Source organism: Macaca fascicularis, chromosome 12 (assembly GCF_037993035.2).
Source record: "Macaca fascicularis isolate 582-1 chromosome 12, T2T-MFA8v1.1".
Classification (NCBI taxonomy): domain Eukaryota; kingdom Metazoa; phylum Chordata; class Mammalia; order Primates; family Cercopithecidae; genus Macaca; species Macaca fascicularis.
The window spans coordinates 90,053,279-90,078,544 of NC_088386.1; the positions used below are offsets into that span (position 1 = coordinate 90,053,279).

At 33.4% G+C, this 25,266-nt stretch overlaps 1 long non-coding RNA gene across 2 annotated transcripts in view; it reads left to right on the top strand.

Annotated features, from left to right (window-relative positions):
- LOC135966585 (uncharacterized) overlaps positions 1 to 25,266 on the top strand; it is a 275,133-nt gene that overhangs the window by 68,827 nt on the left and 181,040 nt on the right. For both annotated transcript variants that reach the window (XR_010580009.2, XR_012420974.1), the window contains exons 3-4: positions 4,284 to 4,424; positions 7,737 to 7,886. This is a non-coding gene — a long non-coding RNA (uncharacterized lncRNA). The remainder of the gene's footprint in view (positions 1 to 4,283; positions 4,425 to 7,736; positions 7,887 to 25,266) is intronic.

Consider the following 25,266-nt stretch of genomic DNA (forward strand, 5'->3'; position numbering starts at 1 on the left):
CAGATTCCTGGGGAGTACCTGAGCAACTATAATATAATCTCAAAAGGGAGGGCCTGGGATACTGGTTTCAGTGACAGCTCTAGATGATCATCAGCAAACAAGTTTGAGTGCCGTGGAAACAAATGGGATTTGGGATTTTAATGTTGGTTCTTTGAATGTTGGATCTGCCATTTTATAGCCATGTATCCTATTGGGAGCTATTCTTTCTGAGTCTCAGTTTCTTTATTTTAAGAATATGAAAATATATCAAATTCATCTGGTATAATACATATGTTTCAAGTGCATATACATTTCCTATTAGTATGTTTGTACGTAGTAGACAAGCAGCCAAATATCAGTTCCCTCCCACTTTCTTCTTTGCTGTATTTGACAGAGTATTTTACCTTTATAGTTTTTAAAAATTCAGTGCAGAGTCTCACTAACAGTGATTCATGCAATGAGAGTCACATTGAAGAAAATGAAGCTATGAGAATATTATCTGCTTCACAACTTAAAGCACCTCACAGTATATATGAATATCTCATGCACTTAATCCCACCGTAAAAAAGAGGGCGTAAGAAAACAGACTTTCATTGCTATGTCAGCCCGCCGTGTTTTACAGCACCAGATGTGCAAATTGCCTAGAGAGCCTGCCTTCTTCTCTTACAGTATGGAATGTGGTAGCTGGTATATTCTCCAGTTGTAAGTCAAGAGAATTTTAGCATAAGGTAGGGGTTTCATATTTTTATACAAAATGCTATTTGGTAAAATTCCACAGGAGCTAGAAATTTCCCAGAATATGTCAGATAAGACGTATTATTGGGAAATTTTAATCCTTTAAGGGTTTTCCTACATAATTTGAAATATGAAAAATATTTCCTACATAATTGAAGTATCTAGAAATAGCTTCTCAATATTATTACATTCATAAAACCTAAGAGCATGTCTTAGATTCTAATACTAGAATTCAGAGTCTGACTCAAACAGATAATAAAAAATGCTTATCACAAGTTATTGTGTATGATTATCTTCTAATAGCATTAACATGATAACTGATATAATAGCCTCCCCAAAATTCATCTGTAACATCCATGCTGTAAAGAAGTTTCCTTTTTAGAAAAAAAAATGGTAATCTTATTTTCAAAAAGTCTAGCTTTCATCTTGAATTTTAATCATATATCTTATTCACCTAAATATTTATTCCTGGCACACATGCTTCTGAGCTAGGCCAACTGGGGAATATTAAAATTACACACAGAAAAGATCATACAGATAATCAGTTCTATAAGTATTACATATACATTTTAATTAAATGGCTAAAAGTTTGACTGTGAAATATATAACAATCCATATAAATATAGAGGAGGACAACTACTACATACAGCATGGCTGACCAGTCATGTACTATAATGCTTTACAACTAATTTAGTGGCACAACCAATTAAAGGTTAACAACAACAACAAAATATTTCAGAGCCTTGGATTTGCATTTATGTAATTTCTTGATGTGCATACTCAAGGGTCAAATTAAACCCTCTCCAAAATGAAATCAAACAAAAGGTAAATAAATAATATATTGTTACTCTTTAGTTTTTTATGCAGTATTTCACAATATTGACATCAAATTATTTTCTTTATTTATCTTTTGGCAGTAAAGATTTCATTCATGTATAAAGCTGCTTTTCAGTGTTCCAGCATACCAGTTTGTCTCTTATTAAACTGGCTACTTTAAAATCTATTAGAACTCTTCCATTCTGAAGAGGAATGCACAATTTTCAGCCATAGATTCACAAATACTACTTCACAAATATTAGAGACTGTCTTGGAAGATAGAAGACAAAGAAAAATGTAGTAGTCAAGGCATAGCCTTAACGTTTGAAGTAAAAAAAAAAAAAAAATCTAGATTCGCAAACAGAATATCCTCTTCCTATTTGCTAAGGTTATTCTTTACCCACAAATATTGCCATTTTATCTCTCTCCTAGATGCAATGATTAATACAGATCCAAGTTTTAAAAATGAAAAAATAGAAATAAAAATAAAAGGGTGGGGGTTATGAATAATAACAGGAAACTTAGGTATTGAATTGGACATAAAGCAAAACTTTGACCTTTCCAGAAGTCTTAAAAGGAAAGTTTTAGATTCTAACATTCTCAAAATAACATAAGAACAAATAAGAGCATAAGAATAAATAAGAACTTTAGGTCTTTCCTAAAAGTGCCATTTTATAGCTGCCTATCTTACTATTATCTCACAGATAATTTATGTGTCTGTTGAAGGAAAGCACATTACAGAGATACGTCAATATATCATTGCTCTTCCAAAGCTAAGAAAAGTCTTTTTTTTTTTTTAAAGCCAAATATGAAAACCTAGTGGCTGGTATATAGTAAATATTCAATAAATATCAGCCACTCCTCAATGCCTCAATTTTCTTCACTAGTTCTTATTTTATATCTGAAACTAATCAAACTATTATTTGGAGACTTCTCTAAGTGTTGAAATAACGTTTGACAGAAATGCATTCCAGAAGTGGTTCTCTGTTAACACCAATAGTATACTGCTTATGCCCCTAGACATCAAGATAAAACACCTCTGAGAGACCCGCTGATTACCATATCCAATTAGTATGAATAGAGTAATTAAATTTGGGGCAGTTTATTATTTGAAATCTCAAGTTAAACTATGCAATAAAACATTTAAAAGTACTTGTAGGAACAGTGAATAGCATAGCTTGAGAAGAATGTGAAACTACTGAGATTATGACACTCATTAAAGTATAAGAAGATTAAGAAGTAGACAAAGCTAAACAAGAGTCTAGAGTCAGGAATTAAATAGTTCCCCATCACCCCCACATACCCCCAATGTGTAATAGGAAAATAAATTTAATCCAATTAGTATTATATCAAGCAATCACTAGTTATAAAGAAAGCATTTTAAATTTTGGTTACATACAAAAGTCAAAACATCCTTTTATACACCTACCTAATTTTTAAATTTATTTTATGTTTAAAATGACTACAATATTAAAAAAGAATACTTGAGTAACAGAAGAAGGTAAATCATGGAAAAGGAAACAGTAAGGGTTAAGAATAGCTCATAGAAATGCCTACCACAAAGCGCTAAGTAGGTGCAGAGATATACCAAAATGTTTTCTCTAAACTTCCTAATGGTCAAAGCAATCAGGATGAAATTTAGAAACACAGTATCTAAAATATTAGGGAAGTGAGGAGGGATGGGAGCCAGTTGTTTAAAAGATATATACCTTTTGCCAATAGTGAGGCTTGAGAGGAATTTCTCCTTGGGGATACTGTAAAGAGGAAGCTATTCCATACATTGACTGATGTTCTCAATAAGATCTACACAAAAGGAAAGCTAGCGAGTTCTTATGATTTTTTTTTTTTTTAATGTCCAGAAGGTAAACTGGTGGTAAATGCTCAATTGCAATTTAGTAAAAACAATTCTGTCAGGGTATATAGCTCCCTGGTGGTTTCAAATCCAGATTTATTCCTTTGGGATTTAAGAGGAAATGGTATTTTCCTGTGTACAGAGAGCACTCATTGTGATGGGCAGAATGTCTTTATTTTATTCCTTTTAAAGTTACAGTATTAAAAAATCAGAAAAGGTAATTCCTCAAATTAAACTCCAGTCGAAGCAATGCCATACTTCTGTAAAGAATGTCAAACAGCATGATGGTTTAATGATCAGTTCTCTGGAAAGGGAATCACCATGGGAAATTTCTGTTTTGATTTTTTTCTTCCTGAGGCCAGAGCTGTAATAACATTTTTATCTGGCCTTATTCTCTATCAAGGTTCACTTTGAAAACTTCAAAGGCCATGTTTGGAAAATGAAAATAGGTCTCATTTTTATTCATTTTCATTTCAGACCAGCATGTAAAAATGGCAATCCTTTTAATCCCAGGGAAAAATGCTTTTAGACAAACCATGTAGGTGTTCTTTTTTTCCAGGAATAAATTAAAACTAATGTATGAGGAACTATTATAGATAATGCATCGACACAGTAGGCCACTAAAAACAGAAAAGGTAGAAATCATAATAGCTCTATACCAATTTAAACTTTATATATCTAAGATACGACACATTTAATGGAAGCCTTGAGGGCAACAGTGAAATTAAATAATATACACAAAGATGAAGGATCTAATTTTTCCTTTTAATAAGTTATTTTACATGTTATTAGAGACCATAAAGTAGTAATAGATTGATGTAGGGTACTGATATTTTATATAAAATACATTCCTCTTTTATGACCACATGTTAGTCTTGATCTTTTTCTTTGTACCATGAAGGAACTACTGCTGTAAGGAAAAAAGGAGAGCTACATGAGGACCACACAACTCCTGGAGGAGGTTTCCCTGGCAACACAACTTTTCCATTCATCTGGTTGCAGTGTTTTCATCCAGTAGCCTGTCACCTCACTCAAAAGCAAGGTAATGGAAAGAAACTTATCAAGTTTTATCTTGTAACTAGAGAGTAACCTACTTATCGGGTCCTGCAATTAATTTCAGGTAACCCTGTATATGCCCCAGTATACCTTGCTTTATGAATACTTTTATGGCTATAAAATTTTCTTAAGAAAGATAATTTCTTAGAGTAAATTTTTAATATAAAATTATCAGATTTGCCTTTCTTTCCTACCTGAACCACCTTGCATGTTTTTAGTCAGCTAGTATGTAATTTTTTACAAGTTTATATAATCTTATATAAAGAACGAAATCTCCAAGATGGTATTCATACTGTACAGTGGCACAACTTATTAGATAGCAGGTAAATCTAAATAAAACTTTTATATGTGATGCAAACATCCGAAAATATAAATTAATTTTCTTTGGTTTCCATAGATATTAACTTAGTCTTTAAAATTTATTAAACATTTTTTCCTGAATGCTTTTTAACTCTGTATACATTTTAATTAATATACAATCCAAGATTAATGTAATTTCTCTAACTCCTAAGACAGCTTCATAATCATATTTAAGCTCTAGATTTTACCGTTAGCCTAAACAGTATACAATATAAAGGTGACATGCATTTTGTAAATATAAAATAATACACTATTCAAAATAGAAGGAGAACCAGGCAGAGGTTCACAATGCCTTATTCAGAATTCTAAATTCCTATACCTTTGAGAACCAAAATGTTATTCACTTAATGGTTAAATCTGATTCGAGTTGACTAGGATGCTATATACAGTCTTTATAATCATATTTAGTTTGAATATTCATATATTTCACTGTCAAAATATGTGGTCACTCACATGTTTCAAGGGATATGTAATATACACAGCATTACTTTCCTGAAATACCAAAACCTCTGACTTTTGTTCCCAAGGTTCTGTAGACATAAATGGACACGTCACTATGGACAGACAGATACATCAATAGAAAATTTGCAAATTGAAATAGAGTAATTGCTTTTAACACATTGAATAAAATAATAATTCATGAATCCAAACTGATATATATAACAAATAAATAGGTAAAGAAAAAGAGAGTTCTTCCTTATGATAGGAAGATAGCTATGTTTATATCCACATAGATATAGATATATAGATATGGAAAGATACAAGTGGAATTAGAAAATACTTAATGGTTGCTAATAACGATTGTTGGTGAACATTTGATGAGCATCAAGCTTTTCTAGCAGTTTCAAAATACATTTCTTTTTTTTCTTATAAATCCAAAAGTTAAAATTCATAACTTTGTAATGGAGAAACCTAGTAGACACCACCTTAAAAACATGATATTTAATATCACTAATACTGAGAAAAATCAGTATTATATTCCTCTTGATTTCATTTACTGAGAACAAAAGAAAAAAATCACTTTCAGAGCATTCTCACTAAAAATGTATAAAGTAAATCTAATCATGAAAAATATCACATAAATCCAGATTGAGGGAAAGTTTACAAAATAACTGACCTTCACTTCTCAAAAATAATTTCAAAATAAGGAAAGACAAAGAAAAATTGATGAACTGTTTCAGTTTACAGGAGACACACGACAAATAAATGTCATTCCAGTTCATACAATTTTGATGCAGATAAAATAAGTATTCACTTCCTGAAAGAGAAAGCAGTAAGAGACATTATTTAGTCAGGGAAGTTACAAAGTGTTCCTTCTGTGGCTAATAATCATTGGAAACAGTGGAGGAAAACGAAGAAAGAAAGTGAACATAACAGAAGAAAATGAAAGCGAGTAAAAGAAAAAATATAGGCAACTCTGGTAAAATAATTAAAAGTCATCTAAAAATATTTAGTCCTAGACACCCAAGAAACAACTAAGTGATTGCATTACAGTATAGAACATAATTGGTTTTAGCCAATATAAAAATATTTGAAATAATTACTTACATTTTGAAAGATTTAAATGACTCAGCAATTAAAATGTTTAAAGTGTATAAACATAAAGTACCGTTGAAGTACTGAAGTAAAAAGTGCATATTTTATGAGAAGCAACCCCTTCAATAGCTTGACAATGACAGGGTCAATGTGTATGTGTCTCAAACATATTTTCCTGATAAGAGATTTTTGTCATGAGGAATTTTTCAATGTGACTGTCATGCTAGTTTTAGTTTAAATAAAAATCAAAGGAGAGTCCAGGATCGGTGGCTCACGCCTGTAATCCCAGCACTTTGGGAGGCTGAGGCAGGTGGATCACGAGGTCAGGAGATCGAGACCATCCTGGCTAACAAGGTGAAACCCCGTCTCTACTAAAAAAATCAGCCGGGCGTGGTGGCGGGCGCCTGTAGTCCCAGCTACCTGGGAGGATAAGGTAGAAGAATGGCGTGAACCCGGGAGGGGAGTTTGCAGGGAGGCGGAGCTTGCAGGGAGCGGAGATTGCGCCACTGCACTGCAGGCTGGGTGACAGAGCAAGACTCCATCTCAAAATAATAATTAATAATAATAATAATAAAAATCAAAGGAGAGTGAAAGAATGCATTAGGAATATTCCTCTGCAATAAAATCGTTTGTTATTTTTTAACTAAGAATTAAGCAAACCAGAAAAACAAAGCATTTCTCTGATAAATACAAACTAATTGAGGGTACCTATTAAGTAAAAGTTAGAGCTGCCTAACATAATTACTTTTTAAACTTTTCACTTTGAAATAAGTATGGATTCATCCTGCATACTGTCCACCTAATCTTCTCCAATGATTACATTTTATATAACTATAGTACAATATCAAAGCCAGGGACTTCACGTTTGTACACTGCATGTGCGTATGTTTGTAGGTCCTTACAGCAATTACTTAAAGTTCAGTGATATTAATATTAATATTTCATATTCTTAGGATTTACTAAAGATAGCTCCAAATCTGTTTAAATAGTGATTAATATTCACTAAGCATAGGCAATAAATTTTTAACAAAATTGCCACATTTTATTGTTTACTTAATTTTAAATATCTATACCTTAAACATATATACACTAAATATATTTAGATGTTAGAGATGCAGTTGTGACAAGAGACAATAATCCTTGCTTATAAATATTACCGTGTGTATGTGTATGTGTGTGTGTATGAAAATAAAAATAAAGTATAAAAAATGGGTCAGATACTATTAAATCCTATGGGAGTTTTTAAAAATAAAGTGAGGAAGGAGGAAGTGAAATGGTTAAGTAATGGTGCAATGTTATATAAGTGAGCAAGGAAGGCTTAGCAGATAACTGTGTGAAGACCTGAAAGAACTGAGAGAACTAACTGTGATTTTTGTTGTTTGTTTGTTTTTGAATACTCCAGGCAGATTTATAAAGGAAGCTGCTGGAGGGAATTCATTCCCTTTTCGCTGTTCTGCCTTCCACCTTTCACTGTGTGAGGACACTGCAAGAAAGTCCTCATCAGACACCAATTGCCAGCACCTAGATCTTGGAATTCTCAGCCTCCAGAACTGTGAGAAATACATTTTTATTTTTCTATAAAATAATAATAATAATAAAAAACTTCCATGCAGGAAAAAAAAATCAAGTTCAAATGTCCTGTGGTGAGGGCATGCCAGCTTTGTTTGAGAAGCAGTAATCATGCCTGTGTGACTGTAATGAAAGAATAAAAGATAAATTAGCATGGAAGAATGTAATGTAGTCCTTTTCACTTTAAGCAAGAAATTTGGCTTCAATTCTAAATCTGGTAAGAAAAAAATAGAAGGTTCCAAACTAAGAAGTGACATGATATGAAATGTTTTAACAGAATCACCTTCGTTACCATATTGCAAATAAAATGAAAGTGCATCAAGGGCAGAAGTAGGAAGGCAAGTTATGAGATTGTTTTGATAATCCAGAGGAGTTGGGATGGTGACTTAAAGCAGTATGGTAGCGATCGGTTGGGTAAGCACATGGAATCCTGGGTATTTATTAAAGGTTCAGCAAAAAGGATTTACAGATGAAACAGATATGGGTCATGAGAAAGAGTCAAGTTAAAGATTATATCAAAATTTTTTATCTGAACAACTCGCAGTGCTGTGGTAAATCCTTACCCCAACAATTTACATGACCAATAACTGAGTGGGAACATTAAGGAGGGGATGGTTTGAGGAAGAATCAGGATCTCAGGTTGGAAATATTAAGATAAATATGCCTATTTAACAATCAAATGAAAAATAGTATTTTTGTAATTTTCAGTATTTATTTGGCAAGAGATTAATCTATAGCACTGTTACTACTTTCTCTTTTTCATAAAAGTTATTTTGGTATAAAATCAACCTGACTGGAAACTATTCAAATATATAAGCCTTTAGCTCTGACCTATTACTTATATTTTTTTGCCATTAATAATATGAATATCCACCAAACAAGAACTTGAGACTATAACTCTTTTCTCCACTAAATCTTCATATTAAATTAGTCATTTAAATATGATTATTCTTTTCATTTATTGCTAAATACTTTCCATTACATTCAAACTTATTGAGACATCCTTAAATTTTATAATTTATTTAATGTATTAATTCCCTAGCTTCTAAACTGGTTCTCTCTACTGCAACTCTATTTTCTTCTTAATAACTCATCATCTACATTCCCCAATGTCTTATTTTTCCAAAACAAAAGTGCACTCATGTCCTTCTAGGGCATACATTTCTTTAATGGCTTTCTATTGTTATAGATAAAGTTCAAACTTATTATGACAGCCTATAATTTGGGGGAAAAAACTCACCTAAAAACAGTTTTTAAAAGATTAAAATTCAAATGCTTGAAATTTCAGTTATTTTATGAACTTTCTATTCAAACATGTCAAGGAGCTAAGACATTACATACTACACTACTACTAGTACTACTACAAATCATAATAATAACAACAACAATTATAGTTACTCATCTTAGTTTTGGCAGAGGATACCATTTCTATAAAGAATGTAATTAGATTGTAGATATTAAAATAGTTACTAGACAGAAACTAGGATGATGGTAACATTGACTTTTGATCTGAGTCCTGGCTATATGTTTTCTGTTTGAAAAAAAGGTCATTAAGTATAATATTATAATTTTTATAATTTTAGAATGCATATTATAACTACACATTTTTTAAACTGAGAATTTAAGATTTAAAAAGTATAGCAGGGGAAGAGAAGGAAAATATTTTTTCTCTGTGCTTGTTTTAATAAATAATGCCACTGAGGATGTAAGTTTTCAATGTCTAATTATTAAATCAGCATTACTTTCATTATTTTAACAACTTTCATGGGGTTCTTATATTGAGACTCAAATTAAATATGTAATATTAATCCTAATATAGTTATTTATTTCCTAACAAGAGCATAAACCTTCCAAAAATTTTATTCTGCATATTTATAACTGAATTTATGATTCTGACATATTTTTTTCAAATCATGTCCATCAATATATGAACAGGTATTGAATTTATCCATATTTACTTATGTCTTTCTTCAGCCCCTCTGTCAACCCACTTATCTTTTTGATAGCTCAGTGAGCTGGCACTAGTTTTGTACCTCAGGATGTTTACTCTGGCTAATTTAGTCACAGATCTTCTAATGTCTGGTGCTTGGCAATAAAGTCCCAGTTGGAGTTTTCAACCAACAGCAGTTTGCATTCAGTTACTTAATCTCTGTTTTGCAATCTTAGTACCTTCCTTTCTGATTGAATGAAGACAATTGCTCCTAGGGATACCTGAACCTGAAATGAACTGAAAATACTTTATAGCTTTTCAACTTGCCAGGCAGTAGAAGAAAAATTCATACCAATCCCATTGCTACAAACAGCTGTTACTATAAGGTGATATTGCTATGGAATCTTAAAATAGAACAAGGCGAATACCATCCCTGTGAGGGTTCTACTATATTTTGTGGATCTCCAGCTGGAAACTTAATTGTAATTTAAACTGAGCATACAGAAACAGCTTTCCTGCTTCTATTCAGCATACTTTCACGGAATTGGATAATTTAATCAATAAGTTATAACACTCTCTAGTATGAAGCTGCATACAATTCTAGGAGGAGAGACAATGTGATCTTGGATTCCCTATTATCTTTATCTTCCTGCATTATATTCTCCCAGGACTTTAGCTAATACCTCTCCCCATCACAATAAAGTCTTTAAACACTTAGAATCAATTTTCTGTTTCTTGTGTCCATATCCTATAGCCAAAGATCACCAGGAACACCCCTGAGTTTATTCTTGTTTGCAGCAATAAATACCTCACACAATGGGGAAATGTGAGGTTACCTCAGTTAGAGGGTATTAAAAGAACCTATTGTATCATTTGGGATTTGGTTATTTGGGGAAGAAATTAAGGAAGCAAGACTGCCCTGGATTGCCTGTTACCAGGAAATGGGAGCAATTTTATGATTGGGTATGTCACCAAATCTTACCTATATGGATGATATACTAGAGTGAGGCTAATGTAATTGAGGATAAAGTAACTGCTGAAGAAACAACAGTCACTTGTATCTGGTATGTTGTGACCTGGACAATGTTTCTGTTTTGTTTATGCTTAGATAAAATTAAGGATTGTTCTTGTTTTTGTCATTGTCCAACTTGGTCACTGAATAGTCTTATTTTAGTTTAGGGTTCTGTGAAATAGTTTATGTTCAACAACCTAAGACTTAAGGACTTAGCTGAGAGTTTCAGTCCAGGTCATGAATGTGAGGGCCTCCATTTTTACTTTCTCACTTATATCTATTTATAAATATTAATAAAATGTTGCACAGTAAAGTATAAAATGGAAAAAGGAAATAGTATGAAATTAAGGTAATTCCTCATCAGGATATTGCTTGATTTATTATTTATTATGCAAAGACCTGCAAAACAACAGTATCAGTCTTTAATAGTAGAATCTTTTTTTCACATCAAATTCTGGGGAGGATAGTATTAATCAAGGCAATAGGCAATGCCAGGTGGAGGTTTTAATATACCTCTAAAAACTTGGCAAATACAAGGTCAGTCTTTTTTGCCCTCTTTCTATTTGCAATTGTAATTTTCTATGTGCTTTGTTTCTAAGTTAGAGCATTTCTAAATTAAAGAAACCAAAGACACGTTTAAAATATTCTAAGATCAAAATATAATTTTCGATGCCATTACTATGCTATATTAAAATTATCTTTATTTTATGCTGAATATATAATACTTCTCTACAAGAAGCCTCTTTATCTTGCTTGATTGGGACAATTATTCAATTAGTCAATTGAAAAATTAGGTTAAATTGGGAAACCATAAAGCAGCAAAAAATGTAGCCATATATTAAAAGTTTTTTTTTTTTTAATTTAAAACATATACAGACACTGTATGATGTAAAGACAACGTCTTTACTTTGAGACTTTTTTGGCTGATTTGTATTCCACCTTTTTTACATAAAACTCATCTTCAGTCTTTAATTACAATATCTAACCTTGTTCTCATTAGGTGAAGTGAGAAGTCCAGAAGGTGTAGAGTAGAGGAGAGAGATGGCTACTAGCCATGGTAGTTCAGCCAGTACATTTTCAAAATGAAATGGAAAACTTTAGATTGCTTAAGTAAATACATATTAACTGAGCTTCTATATATTCAGTATATGAGACACAGTCTAATTAGGCTGTTATATATTATCTGTAAGGGTAATAATTATTTTTAAGCATTTTAAAAATCTTATCACATAAATCTTAATGTGTATTCATTAGATACGATATTTTATTCATTTAGTTCCTCATCTTATTTAGGATACTACCTCAAAGTAGTTTGGGAAATTATGAATAAAAACAAATTCTTAACAGTAGATCTATTTAATTTGCTAAATTGTGCTTGTAACTAGTTTATTTATATATATATATATATATATATATATATATGCCCACAGAAATAAAATATTATACTCATTCACTATAGAAGGGCTTTTCAGTCAGTGATGGACTGCATATACGACAGCGATCCCATAAGATTATAACACTGTATTTTTACTGCACCTTTATATAAGATTATAATTGTATTTTTACTGCACCTTTTCTGTGTTTAGATATGTTAATATACATCAATACTTACCATTGTGTTACAGCTGCCTACAGGCTTGTAGACTAGGAGCAATAGACTACCTCATACAGCTTAGGTGTATTGCAGGCTGTACCATCTAGGTTTGTGTAAGTATGCTCTATAATGTTTGCACAACAACAAAATTGCCTAACAACACATTTGTCAGATTGCATATACCTGTTGTTAAGTGACACGAGACTATATATTCATAGCTTTTCCTAAATACTAATGATATGACGATGATCTTCCTTGTCAGCTATGCTGTCAGTCAAAACAGATATGATTGTTCTATACCGGCATTTGACAGAAACAACTGAGATTAGAAAATAGAGAGATGGTTTCAGGACTCCAAATCAATCTGTGCAGCTTTCAGTTCCAACCAATCAGTGAAACCTGTATGTTGTAATCATTCTCCTTGGTTACAAGTGCTGGCAGAAACTAGAGACCCGTTTTTCAAGCTAGAGCAAAAAGAGCTAAATATGAATGTGAAAATTCTCTTTATAGACAAAAAATAATCTTCCTTTAAGGAAAAAATTAAGAGGAAAGGCTAGAGCTATTTTGTTCATATTTTTCATTACTTTGCAGGAAAGTCTATTACTCTTAAACACACCAATGAAGGATAAATGTGGTAGGTGTGTTATCTTTCCTGGTCCGTAATAAGAATTCAAACTGCAGCCCCGTGTGCAGCATGAGGTTTAAACTGCTGTATCGGTGCCTACTACACCAGTCTCCTTTTTAGTTACTTGTTAGAGCTGTGTGAACCTTTCATCTTATGAAACTCGCCAACTTTAGGAATATTTTATGAGTTACTAGCTTTGCAAGTTTGCAGAATACATTCAAACATCACTTTTACAGGCCGCAGGACTACAAATGTCTCTCTATAGATTTTTAAAAAAAGATATAAAAAGGAAGCTATGAGAAGAAAACTAGCAGCATTTCCTCATTGTTTCTTAGTAAACCTCCTAGTTTTCTGTAACTTTAAATGAAGTCTGGCACTGAGTTTGGGGTCAGTAGAGGATCCTCCTGAGTTTATCATTCTTAATCAAGCTTTTCTCAAGAATAGCAAAGACAATATAAAAAATAAGCATCTTCCAGTTTTTTTTTTCAGGATTAAACAGCCACTCTTGGGTGAAAATAATATATTAATGAAAAATTTAGTATTTTTATTTATCCTTTTCCACCTAATTACCCTTACTTAATCTTTTAGTAAGTTCTCATTTATTAGTATGTATATTCATTCCATTTAGTAAATGATGTAATATGCCAAAGTGCTATATTTATAAAGTTTCAGGGAGCATGATTAAAGTATACTTTTGTTTTCCAAATGTCCACAGTAGTAAAAATGCCTGTGGAACCCCAGAAGGCAATGAGGACAGCCAAGAGAAGTGATTAATAAGAAAAGGGTGGTATTAGATCTTGAATTGAAGTCTTCTGAAAATTTGACCTGTATAACTAGCTCAGTGAAAAAAACTAAAAATGATTTTGAGAGCACACCTAAACAAGGAAAAGAAAACTGATATTTATAGACTATCAAGGACACTTCAGGGTCTCCATGTAGTTGATATTTTTACTGCTACCTTGTGTGTGTTCTTCCTTCACATACTATTCAAGGTCGAGTTATGGGGTCTCAATATAAATTTGCCCCTGAATTCTTCCAGAGGAAGGCATGACCCCAGCCAAATAGCACATTAAAAGGTGCATGTCTAGAGCCTGTCTATTTGGAATAAATCCCAGAAATTGTGGAGATATATATAAAAGATCTTTTTCAACTAAGTACCAAGCACTGGCCATGAAAGGTCATGGTACATCTGACTGCACCAGAGTAATAAATCAACTGGCCAGCAGAAGCAACACCATCCAATACTTCCCAACCCCACATGCCAGAAAAAGTTAACTGTTTTAATTGGTCTTTGCTGGAGCACATTTCATTTTATCAGCATGTTGTTCCTAAAATTGAAGTGTTGATTGCTTTTCCTAGAAGATAGAAGGAGAAACACATTTTTGTTGCTCATCTTTCAGATGTAACAATTGGTTAAACCAAGAAAATATTCACTGCTCTGTATCTCATGTACTACCAGATGAGATGATGACTTGAACTAGAAATGCAAATATGCATAAATACAAATATGTATTTCTGGTTTAAGTCAAACTATTTAACTTATATTAACATAACCATAAATAATATTATTTATTAAAAAAATGATAAATCTGGGAAAAGCTCAGCCAAACAGAATGCCAGAACAATTAATGTAAACCCTGATTGTCCTGGGAAACCCAAGACGTACAAATTATCTATGAAGAATTATAACACTGATAGTTTGTTGGTGGGGATGAGTAATGTACATATAAATAACCTGTGACCTTTGGCTAATATGTAACAAGAACATGACTTTATTATTTTATCAGTAAACATCCTTCTACAGACTCTCATGCACCAAGCACTATAATACATTTTAAGAATATGAAAACAATCTGGATAAAATTCCTTATCCTAAAATTACATTTATGATGGAAGAAGACATGTTTGCAGATGGTTACAACATGAATATTACAAATAAGATATAAACAAAATATAACAGGAGCTTGGGATGTTGAGTACTTTGCTTTGCTTGTGGATGTAGGAGTGGAGGAAATCAGAAAAGTTTAAAAAAATAAAACTTAAGTTGCAAACCAATTAAATAAGGGATATTTGACAAGTAGTTAAAAAAAGAAGGAGCTTATTAGAGAGTAAGAGAATAAAAAACACGGAAGCATAAGGCCTGTCTTATCTGTTTTGTGCTGCTATAACAGAATACCTGAGACTAGCAATTTATAAAGAACAGATATTCATTTTCTCATAGTTCTGGAGGCTGGACAGTTTAACGTCAAATGCTGGCATCAAGCGAGAAGGCCTTCCTGCTAAGTTATCTTATGGTAGAGGATGAGAGAGAGCAAAAAAGAGCAAGGGCTGAATTCACTCCTTTATAAAGTGAACCCACTCCTGTCATAACAACATTAATTCATTATGAGGATGGAGCTCTCATGCTTAATCACCTTTTAGAAGTCCCATATCTTAACACTGTTACAATGGGAATTAAATTTTGACATAAATTTTGGAGGTGACATTCAAACTGTATTATTTTGTCCTGCTCCTACAAAACTCATGTCCTTCTCAAATACAATATATTTTAATTCCATCACAATAGCCCCCAAAGTCTTATTTCATTCTAGCATCAACTCAAACGTTCAAAGTCTAGAGTATTATCTAAATCAGATATGGATGAAGTCAAAGCACGGTACATCCTGAGGCAACTCTCCCTTCAGCTATGGACCTGTAAAATTAAACAAGCTAATAACTTCAAAGACACAGGATAGATATTCTCATTCCAACAAGAGCAACAGGCAAAAAAAAAAAAAAAAGTAACAGATCCTGAGGAAAAAGCAGCAAATAATCCTCCTAGACTTAATGTTGTATCTTCCAGGTGCTGGGGCAGGGGTGGGGTCCCCAAGTCTTCAAGCAGTCTCATTCTCTGGCTTGGTTGGGCCCCCAAGCCTTCAGGCAGCCCCATCCCTTTACAGAGCCTAGCTGTCCTGGGTAGGAGTTCTCTGAAGCTGGAGTTGCACACTGGTAGCTCTACAGTTGTGGGGACTCGGAGGCAGGCCTGTTTCCATAGCTCCAGTAGGCATTACCCTAGTATGGACTCTGTAGCACCTCCACCCCTCCAATAAGTCTCTGCTGGGCCCCAAAGCTGTCCACAACATCCTTTGAAATCTAGGTAGAAAAAGCCATGCCTCCATAGCTCTTGCATTCTGTAAGACTGCAGAATTATCACCATGTGGATATCTCCAAGATTTATAAATTGTACTTGCTAGAATGGAAGCCTGAACAGCACCTGGGCTAGTTCAAGCCAAGGTTGGAGCGGCAGAGGAGTACTGTGCCAGAAGGCAGGTAGCAGAGAAGTGGTGTAGCAGCGAAGGCTGAGATTCTACAAGCACCTGTCAGAAACCTTACACTAAAGGCCTTAGCTTACCTTGAAGATTTCTGAAATGCCTTTCAGGTCATTCTCCCACTGTCTTGATGAATTAAATATGTCTGCATATTATTCATACTATACTCTAGCAATTGGTCACTTGGCTACACCCTTAGTACTTTCTCCCAAACATACTCTTTCATTCTTTACATGGTCAGGCTGAGAAATTTCTAAATCTTTCCATTCTTCTTCCCTTTTAATTATAAATTTTATCTTTAACATTTCTTTTGCATTTTACTTTAAGTAGCTAAAAGAAGTCATGCTGCACCCTGAATACTTTGTTGCTTAGATTTTTCTTTTTGCCAGACATAGTAGTTCATGGCTTTTAAATTCTGTCTTTCATAAAATCCTAGGACATGAACACAATTTAGCCAAATTCTTTGCCACTTCAAAAATAATGAATTTTACTCCAGTTTCCAATAGGCTATTTCTCTTTTCCATCTGAGACCTCATCAGAATGACCCTTCCTGTCCATATATCTACCAACATTCTAATCATGACCACTTAAGTAATATCTAAGAAGTTGGAGACTTTCTCTACAGCTTTCTTCTTCTGAGCCATCACCAGAATCTCCTCATCATTTTGTTTCTGGCAATCTAGTCTTTTGCTGACCTGCTATTCCAAATTCTTCTAGCCTTTACCTATTATTCAGTTCCAAAGTTGCTTTCACATTTTCAGGTATCTGTTACAGCAGCCGCCTTACTTCTCAGTACAAATTTCTGTCTTAGTCAGTTTTGTGTTGCTATGACAGAATACCTGAGACTGGGACATTTTTAATGAACAGAAATGTATTGGCTAATGATTCTAGGGGATGAGAAATCCAAGATCAAGGGGTTGGTATCTGCTGAGGGCCTTCTTGTTGCATCATTTGTGGCAGAAGTTGAGAGGGTGAGAGAGAGAGATAGAAAGAGTGAGGACCAAACTGGCCCTTTTAAAAGTAATTCACTAACACAAAAAGAAACCCACCCCCACAATAATGGCATTCATCAGTTTATGACAGTGGAGCCCTTATGGCCTAACAACTTCTTAATGGTCCCAACTCTTAATTTTGTTAAAATTGCAATAAATTTCAACATAATGTTTGGAGGGGACATTCAGACCACAGCAAGGCCTAAGAACATGGTGTACACCTGGTCCTCAAATTACCATGTTTCAACTTACAGTTTTTAACTTGACAATGGGTTTATTGGGATGCAACCCTCATTGTAAGCCCCTAGCTTCTTATGACTTACAATGGGGGCACAGTTTCTACTAAACGCATACTGCTCTTGCATGACCCTAAAGCCAGTCAATTATAAGTCAAACCATTTTAAGTCTAGGACTGTCTACTCTGTTGCCAGCATTAAATGCATTTTTGACTTACGGTATTTTTAACTTATGATGGGATGTAACCATATTGTAAGTTGAGAAGCACTAGTATTTGATACTCCAGAAATTATTTAGTTCCCAGAAATTATAAAAAAAAAAACTTGTTCATAGATTACATTTTAGAGAGCATTTTAATGAGGTCATTTGGTTTAACTAAAGTAATAATATGGCTCATTTTCATATACCACTTGACAGTTTAAGAAATAATTTATATATGCCACTTCATACATTACTATAATATTCCTATAAAAGTGGCATAAAATGGCTTAATAACTTTAGATTAACTTTCTTATAAAACTATTAGAACCTTCCAAGCATTATTTTCACCAGTGTTAAATAATTAACATTCATGTTGAGATAATTCAGCAAATACACTTATTAGATATTTTTCAGAATCTCTTATTTGGTAGTCTTTCAGCAAATGCATTGGTGCTTTAAGATTTTTGATATACCAAATAATTTTAAAAGGTTAGTTCTTAATATGTGAATTTAAGATTTATTATTTTCAACATAAAACTTTTTATTTAAATTATGAAATGTGTTATATTTTATTAAAATGAAAAAAATGCTCTAATGGGAATAAAATTCTCTAAGGAATTAAAGTGCATTTTATTTCCTTTTTGTACTCTACAGCAATTTCTAATTTTAGTGTTTATTTTTAAAATATGGAAGCAACCTCACCATGAAAATTTTATAAGTTGAACCCAATGATAAACGACTTTCATTGATTCCCACCTGTATACTCAGAGAGCCAAGAGAGTACTTTTGTTTAATTAAACCAAATTCAATTTCAAAATAAATTCAGAAGCACTTACCTTCAAAATAATGGAATTTTGTACTTGTCTCTAAACCCTTTGCTTGTCAAGTTTTTCTCATTAGTTAGATAAGCATTTACATTATGTCATTAAAACATTTCTTCTTTACTTAACAAAAATTGCTCAATTCTAAGATGGATATTTTTACCTAAGTACAATATATTCTGTTTTCCTATGATGCCCTACTTTTAAATATCTTAGTTTTTCCTGCACTTTGTTTTGACTCTAATGCCTGGTATTGATGCTTGATATTTTATATATCTGAATCATTAAGTACATAATGAATTATATCACATTTTCCCCACCCTCTCAAACAAATTAAGTAGAGAGAGAAATATTAACAATATTTATGACCTATATAAATCTGGAATATAATGTGGAAATTTGATAACATCCTACTTATGTGGGTCCATTAATTTACCCGGCATATATACTGAAGTATCAACAATTGAGTGCCTAAAACAACAGTAAATGATTGTTTCAGGATGGAAGCTAGAAGTCTGAGATCTAGGTAGCCACCGGGGTTGAGTCCAATTTCCGTGTGGGAGAATCTGCTCCACACTTTTTCCCTAGTTTCTAGTGGTTTTCTGTCACTCTTTCATGTTCCTGGATATATATATAAATACACCATTTTGATTGCTGCCTTTACTTTCACATAGTAGGGTGTGTATGTGTATCTGTCTCTATGCTGAAATGTACCATTTTATAAGGATACGATTACATTAGATTAGGATCCACTACAATGAACTCATTTTAACTTGATCATCTGCAAAGACCTTATTTCCAAATAAGAAAAGCCACATTCACAGGGGGTTTGGGACTTTATATTTTTATTATTCAATCTATAAGAGTGGCTAAGTTTTTGTTTTTCTTTAAGTAGACCGAGTAAATGCTTAACTATGTGTGACAATACCTAGGTTTATAGAATCCATCCTTCATTTTTTTTTTTTCTTTTTTTTTTTTGGAGACAGAGTCTTGCTCTGTCGTCAGTCTCGGCTCACTGCAAACTCTGCCTCCTGGGTTCACACCATTCTCCTGCCTCAGTCTCCCGAGTAGCTGGGACTACAGGCGCCCGCCACCATGCCTGGCTAATTTTTTGTATTTTTAGTAGAGGTGGGGTTTCCCCGTGTTAGCCAGGATGGTCTTGATCTCCTGACCATGTGTGTGTGTATGTGTGTGTATTTGTAAAGCCTTTTCTTATAGTAGAGGGCCAAATAATAAATATAGTCAAAAAACCATTTGGCAACTATCAGTATCAAAATTAATGCAAGCAAAACTGATAGTGCATACTAAAAGTAGTGAGTGAAATTTTGAAGATTCAAAAGTATTTACATTGTCTCAAAAGAACTTCTCATAAGACATTGGAAAACCCAGACAGAAGCAACTTTAAAAACTGATCATGTTGGCCTGGCGCGGTGGCTCACGTCTGTAATCCCAGCACTTTGGGAGGATGAGGCGGGCGGATCACGAGGTCAGGAGATTGAGACCATTCCATCCTGGCCAACATGGCGAAACCTCATCTCTACTAAAAATACAAAAATTAGCCGGGCATGGCGGCGGTCGCCTGTAGTCCCAGCTACTCGGGAGGCTGAGGCAGGAGAATGGCTTGAACCCGGGAGACAGAGCTTGCAGTGAGCCAAGATCGCGCCACTGCACTCCAGTCTGGGCGACAGAGCAAGACTCTGTAAAAAACAAACAAAACAAAACAAAACAAAAACAAAACAAAACAAACAAAAAAACACGTTAACATAGACAGTAATGAGACATCTTGATATATTATGCTAACTGACATGAGGCATTGAAAATAACACATCACTTCTATGGTGTTCCTGATAAAATATTCACAATCTGAATCAGGAAACATCAGACAACTCAAATTAAGGTGCATTTTATGCACAGTCCTTGACTTGTTCTCTCAAAGCAAAAGGTAATATCCCAAAGTAAAGAGGCTAAAGAGACATAAAAACTGAATGCAATGCATGATCCAACATTTTCTTTTTTTATAAATTGCATTATTGGGACAGTTGCCAAAACTTGAAAAATGCCTTTACATTAGATCATAACACCACATGTTAAGTGTGTTACTCTCAATAGAGTATTACAGAGGAAGAAGACATAATATCAGAAATTCAAATAAGAGAAAAAGAGAGAGAGACAGCAAGAGGGACAGGGGATGGGAGAGAATGAAAGAGTGTGGAGGGAAGAATGTGGGTAAGGAATATATAGAAATTTGGGGTACTATTTCTGCAAATTTCTGGATGTCTGAGATGTCCAAATTAAAAAATAAAAGTTAGAAGTTACTCATTTAACTGATTACATGCTGGATAATAAAAAGTGAAGAGAGAACAAAGTATTACTCTTAAATTTGAAGAAACGGGAAATAAGTAGTGAAAAATTGAGAGACATGAGGGGGATAAAGAAGAATTTGGGTAACCACTTAGATGCAGAGACTGTACAGGGATGAAAACACTAAGAAAGAGCAGCAGCAACAGAGTCAGTTGGGAAGTAATGCCTTTATGAAATTTTATCAGTAGCAAACAACAAATGTGAGAAAGTATGTGCAAAAAAGATGAACATCCTGACAAGTACATGTAATGCAAAAATTCAGGCTGAGGAAAAAGAGAATTTTTCTCAGTGAATTGAAATCTTGTATTATGCACATAAGGACATTAGCTGGTGACCTTTGCGGCATTGTTTTTATTAGAAACATATTAGAATGCAGCAACTGGAAAGGTCTAGAGAAAATGGGGTTACATGTATAAATGGGGTTATAGAAGTATATATGCTCCCAGAGGACCAACGTATATCCTGGGCTTACACTAGGCTCCTGTTGGTATTAGTAATTGTTGCTTTGTTGTCTTGATAATAGAAGCTCTTGAATTTATGCTCCCTCATTGCTGTCATGTAATTGAGTCTTATTAAATTTCTTCTGGCACCTAGCTTTCCAGATTTTCAAGTTGCTCTTAATTTTGGAAATTGAACTATGTTTCCATCTCTATGACATTCTAAGGTGCAGAAACACTTTGCAGGACTCATTTGTCAGGTTTTGGGTCATCACTTTGACTATTTAGGCTTCAGTATCAAAACCTAAGTTACTAACTACAAATTGGACAGGCTCACTGTATGGCCACATGTGAAAAAAAATATTAGCTTTGACTTAATTTTCTTCCCCCCATTTCTATTATATTTTAAAGAATTCAAGCTACCCTCTCACAATATTTAGACAGCAAGGCTTCACCGAATATTTAAATTGTATAAAGATTTCAATAAAAGACTCATCTATCCATCTTTTTTTTTTTTTCTTTTTTTTTTGAGACGGAGTCTCGCTCTGTCAACCAGGCTGGAGTGCAGTGGCTGGATCTCAGCTCACTGCAAGCTCCGCCTCCCGGGTTTAGCCATTCTCCTGCCTCAGCCTCCCGAGTAGCTGGGACTACAGGCGCCCGCCACTTCGCCCAGCTAGTTTTTTGTATTTTTTTTTAGTAGAGACGGGGGTTTCACCGTGTTAGCCAGGATGGTCTCGATCTCCTGACCTCGTGATCCGCCCGTCTCGGCCTCCCAAAGTGCTGGGATTACAGGCTTGAGCCACCGCACCCGGCCTCTCATCTATCTATTGACATCATTAATTTTTTTGCATTCTCTTTGTGTATACCCCAAATTTTTCAGGCATAACTTCTTACATTTGCTGACTTCGATGTACAGCATTATCTTATTATTGTAAAGGATCTATCAACATATATGAACATTTGGTCCTATAGTAAAAAGTAATAAAGTTACTACTATTTCAGTATATTTTGGGGTTCACTTAGGTTTACATGGGTCAATTATAATTATTTTACACATGACATGTGTGAGTATGGGTAAAATACTCTAAAACAGTCAACATGCAAACCATGCAGAACCTATATACTTTACATGTTGACTGATTTAGAGCTGAATTGTTAATGTAGATAACTAAATCCAAATTTACAGATATTTTGTTCAGGTTTAATTACATTTACAATACTCAGAACAATCAAAAGAATTAAAATATTTTATATAATACCTCATTTACATTTGTAATTGTTTTAAAATTTATCAGTGATATTCTAATATTTTAACTAAATATTGGAAGTCTAAATAGACTGAATCTTACAATGGTTGTTTTCAAGAGATAATTTTTTAAATGATTACAAGATAACATCTGTTTTAATGAATCAATGGATAGTTACTGAACAAGTACAAACTTGTCTGGATCACTATTTTTCATCAAACTTCAATACAGGATGACAGAAGCATAAGAATGACAGAATATTGGGAGTATTGGCCAGCAAGAAAGCCTCACAAATAATCTTTATAACTTACCAAGAATTGAAAACTAAAAAGGTGGTAACTGAGAATGATTATGTAAACATTCATTCGGTAAATCCTGTATCTTTTAGCATTTCACATCCCTCAAATCACTGGGAAGAGACTGCTATATTTTGTTTCATGCCAATTTTGAAGGATTTTCAACTAATAAGTTTCAAAAGCTATAAATTTCTTTTTGTATGGTGATTATGCATCATGTGAAAGCAGCAAGTAAGGTTAAAACATTTCAACTTATTTTTATACATGAATCTTATTTTTCATAGATTTCCATATATTTTACTGTATATATTTAAGGTATACAATACTATGTTTTGACATTTATATACAGTTAAATGGGTAATATAATAAAGCAAGTTAACACATCTAATACCTCACATAGTTACCTTATTTTTGTGGTGAGAGCAGCTATAATCTACTCTCTTTGCAAATTTCCAGTACACAATACAGTATTATCAACTATACTCATCATGTTGTATATTAGATCTCTAAATTTACTCACCCTACATAACTGCAACTTTATACCCTTTGGCAACATCTCCTGATTTTCCCTGTCCTCTCCCCCTAGCAATCCCTAGTACCCAACATTCTACCATCTGTTTCTATAAATCCAAATGTTACATTTTTGATTTCCCATATAAGTGAGATTATATACTATTTTCCTTTCTGGGTCTGGCTTACTTCACTCCTATAGTGTCCTCCTGATTCATCCATATTGTCAGAAATGTCAGGAGCTCCTTTTTTAAGGCTGAATAATATTCCACTATATATATATATATTTATATATATATTTTTTATATATGTACACACACACACAATATGATGTTTTGACATATTTACATACAGTGAAATAGGTAATATAATAAAGCAAATTAATTAATGGGTAATAAAATTAAAGCAAATATATATAATTAAAGTAAATACTTACGTTACATATATAATTAATTATATAAATATATAATTAAAACAAATATAATTAAATTACCCATTAACTAATGGGTAATATAATTAAAGTAAATATATACATATATATATATATATATATGCTACAATTTCTTTATCCATTTATTCATTAACAGATATTTAGTTTCCATATCTTGGCTATTTTGAATAATGCCTCAATGAACATGAAAGGGCAGGTATCTCTTTGAGATGCTAATACTATTTCTTTTGGTGTATGCCCAGAAGAAGGATTGTTCTATGGTAGTTCTATTACTAATTTTTTTAATTTGGAATTTTTTATAGGTTATTGGGGTACAGGTGGTATTTGGCTACATGAGTAAGTTCTTTAGTGGTGATTTATGAGATTTTGGTGCACCCATTACCCAAGCAGTATACACGGCACCATATTTGTAGTCTTTTATTCCTCTCCACATGCCCACCTCTACCCCCAAGTCCCCAAAGTCTATTGTATCATTCTTATGACTTTGTGTCCTCATAGTTTAGCTCCCACATGTCAATGAGAACAAATATTGTTTGGTTTTCCATTCCTGAGTTACTTCACCTACAACAATAGTCTCCAATCTCATCCAGGTGGCTGTAAATGCCATGGGTTCATTCCTTTTTATGGCTGAGTAGTATTCCATCATATACGTATATGATGATATATATATATGTGATATATATACATATATGTATGTAAGAGATATGTATGTGAGATATATGTGTGTGAGATATATATACGTGTGTGTGTGTATATGTGTGTGTGTGTATATATATATATATCTCACAGTTTCTTTACCCACTCATTGATTGATAGATTGATGGACATTTTGGGTTGCTTCCACAATTTTGCAATTGTGAATTGTGCTGCTATAAACATGCATGTGCAAGTATCTTTTTTGTATAATGACTTCTTTTCCTCTGGGTAGATACCCAGTAGTGGGATTGCTGAATCAAATGGTAGTTCTATTTTTAGTTCTCTAAGGAATCTCCACACTGTTTTCCATAGTGGCTGTACTAGTTTACTTTCCCACAAGCAGTGTAGAAGTGTTCCCTGGTCAATGCCTTCATGCCAGCATCTACTGTTTTTTTGATTTTTTTAATATGGCCATTCTTGCCAGAGTAAGGTGGTATTGCATTACAGTTTTGATTTGCTTTTCCCTAATCATTAGTTATGTTGTTGTTGTTGTTGTTTTTTTGGTGGCCATTTGTATGTCTTCTTTTGAGAATTGTCTATTCATGTCCTTAACCCATTTTTTGATGGGATTATTTGTTTTTTCCTACCGATTTGTTTAAGTTTGTTGTAGATAACTTTTCATTTTTTGAGCAGCCCCCATATCGT